We start from the raw sequence: 2,891 nt of genomic DNA, 5'->3' as shown, positions 1-2,891 counted from the left end.
AGTTGGGGGTTGGGACCAAAGTAGCTGCCAAACACTTATTAATAAACTCATAACTGCCTGGCAAGAGCAGACTGTTCCAGTCAAAGACCCACTGGGGCCCGTGTGGGGAGAAAGTTTCCCACGGACAGATGCTTGGTCCGACTGTAGAGTTAAGGAATTATTCAGAGGCCTTCAAAAGTCAATTTAAGATCTGAGGTCTGAGATCAGTGTTTTGGATTTGAGGATTACAACTTGGCGTCCCTAGACACAGGGCGTACAGGGCATTCCTAAAAACACTCTGAATTGAATTGAGCCAATTATCGATAGAAACACAGAAAGCCATTATAGAAATAGCCTCTGCTGGATAAAAGCTGCCTTGCTCATTTTGTAGAGGCAAGTACGAGGCTGAGGATGGTACTGAAATAATATGAGTGAATGTCACACTTACAGAGAGTGACAAGTAAGGAAAACTTATATCGGGGGAGCTTATTTCAATAGTCCTATGTCTTCTCACCCCACAGTTTCCTTGGATTCTGGTTGGTATGTAAATCATGGTGGCAGCTGCCGTGGTCTTCCTCGACACCCTGCTGTTCCCTACTAGGCTGCACTATGCCCTGCTATGCCCTACAAAGCCCTACTATGCCCCTGAGTCTAAACCGGCAACAACAGATGCCACTCACAAAGAGCCTTGGGCTGTCAGAGGTTTCTGGCTAAAGGAAGTTTTTCCTTGCCCATGTTGCACTAAATGCTTGCTTGTGGAAAATTGTTGGGTCTTTGTAAATAAAAGAACAGGGCAGGCTACAGACACACTCTATGTTTAAAGTGTCTTGAGATTACTTTTTATGATTTGATACTATAGATGAAAACAATTTGAATCGAACTGAACAAGACTACTTATACATTTATAAAGTACACAGGTCTCCTTTTCTATGTGGGTTAGGCACAGCAAGCGACATGAAATGACTTCTACAAAGAGAGCAACCCTTGCAAGTCTGTCGGGTTTACTTGTGATTGCTAATGCATGTAAAAGTAAATGAAAATCAGCCAGGAGAAATGCAAATTCTGAGAGAAAAAAAACAAAGCACTTGTAAGCGTATCCAGTCTGCTGGGAGCAGCAACAAGGTACCCTTGGGTATCTATATTATCATGTAACCTACATTGTTATACAATATATGGTATAATTTGTAAATGTTAAATGGAAAAGATACTCAGTCACTTGAATCCAGCTCCATTGTTTGATTTACACTGTTCTTTTTAGTTTATCAAACTGCACAAGTCTGTAAAATATGCTTTAGCTTTATTTTCATTGTGTATCATTTTTAATGGTATCAATGAAAGCTTAAACGCTCAGTCATTCAACTTTAGGTGTCACTTATTTGTATTTACAACACCACCAGGTTACACAAAAGCTCAAAGACTCTAACATGACTTCTGTTTTTAAAAGCTGCTGTATATAGATTGAGTCTCAAAGCTCTGCTAATGACAGGAAACTCAACCAGCTTCCAGTAAATAATTAAATCCCTGCAATATTGCCCGTCTTTCCCGTTCAGTAATTTCTACTGTGTTTCTAACTGTGTTGACTCATTGTGTGTTGATCAAGGACGTATATGCAGGCCACACAATTAGCACAATTTACCAGTGGCTGGTAGATTCACTAGAAAAAAAGCAATGGTAATCTATTGGGTGGCTGGTACAATATGAACATTAAATAGCCATTTGGCTGATGGACTTAAAAGTTAATTTTGAACCCTGCTCATAGGCCATGTGTTGTGTTTCATATTAGTGGAGATAATCACAGCAACACTCCATTCAACTCTATTCTATTTCTATTCATATGGTACTTAGAATTGCAACTGTAGAAGCAGGCAACAAGCCAACTCAGGGTGTGACCTTCCTTCAACCTGCATTCATCCTCAATGATATACTTTACAACCCTGTACAAAAAAACACACAGCTACATTTCTTTAATATTTCTATAACTTCTAGTGTCTGTGGAAGTCAATGGGTGTTTTGTTACACTTTAGTCCATACATGTTTATATTCCTTTCTTACACTTTAATGCTGCTATTGTTGACTTGCACATTGAGCACTACTCTATTTTTACTTTCATTTTTATTGTTTATAATATGTTATATTGTTTTGTTTATATCAGGCAGTGCCATGGTAATTTCATTTTGTTGCTGTCTTGCAGTATACATGCAGTATAATGACAATAAAAGTTCCTTATCTTTCTCCTATTATCAATTCTTATTGTGACCTTAATTTTGTCTTTGATAATAAACACATTCATTTAAAATTCCAATAAGTTCCCTATGAGAACTAATATTGTATTATTCTAAATTATGAATGTATAGATATCCTAATGTACATCAGTTGTATTGTCCTTTTTTCTATACTTACACTTTACAATCTTCACAATGTTCCTAAAGTCACTTAACTTTGCTTCTAATATAAAAGGTAAGTTGTTAAATATTGGTGTTCCTTTATTGAGAATCATTATTATAAATGACTATTGCAAAGTTCAATAGTTATTTTTTAACAGGGTAAACATCACATCCTGACTTATACACGTTTTACACGACCGCATTCAAGTGAAGCCTCATAAAACCACTGCATCAAGGGGCCTGGACTGTTTCTTTATATGGCAGCTTGACTTTTGAGTGAAAGGAGAGACTTGATACTTACATTTTCTTTGAGGGAGCTGTCAAACTGTCTCTGCCTTGAAATATTCCAATGCTTGCAAGGTCTGAGCAAAGAAGAGTCTCATGCTGCCTTTTAACTGTCTATGCTTTCTGACAACATGACCAACTTCGACCACCCAGCTACAGCAGTCAAGTTGGTCACAGTGGAAAATACATAAAATCCTGTTATTACTTTCAAAATAAAACACTAACTGGTGTACGTCAAAAAAA

At 37.4% G+C, this 2,891-nt stretch overlaps 1 protein-coding gene across 3 annotated transcripts in view; it reads right to left on the bottom strand.

The window, feature by feature from the left end:
- The window catches only part of calcrl2 (calcitonin receptor-like 2), a 23,331-nt gene extending 20,440 nt beyond the window's left edge, over nucleotides 1–2,891 (bottom strand). For 2 of the 3 annotated variants that reach the window (XM_034875637.1, XM_034875638.1), the window contains exon 1: nucleotides 2,665–2,891. The gene's annotated coding sequence lies outside the window, so the exon portion shown is untranslated. The remainder of the gene's footprint in view (nucleotides 1–2,664) is intronic. The other variant, XM_034875639.1, reaches the window with a different exon arrangement.

This window comes from Etheostoma cragini, chromosome 7, assembly GCF_013103735.1.
Source record: "Etheostoma cragini isolate CJK2018 chromosome 7, CSU_Ecrag_1.0, whole genome shotgun sequence".
Taxonomy (NCBI): Eukaryota; Metazoa; Chordata; class Actinopteri; order Perciformes; family Percidae; genus Etheostoma; species Etheostoma cragini.
Note: the sequence above shows the minus strand (reverse complement) of the source record. Positions and strands in the feature narration are given on the sequence as shown.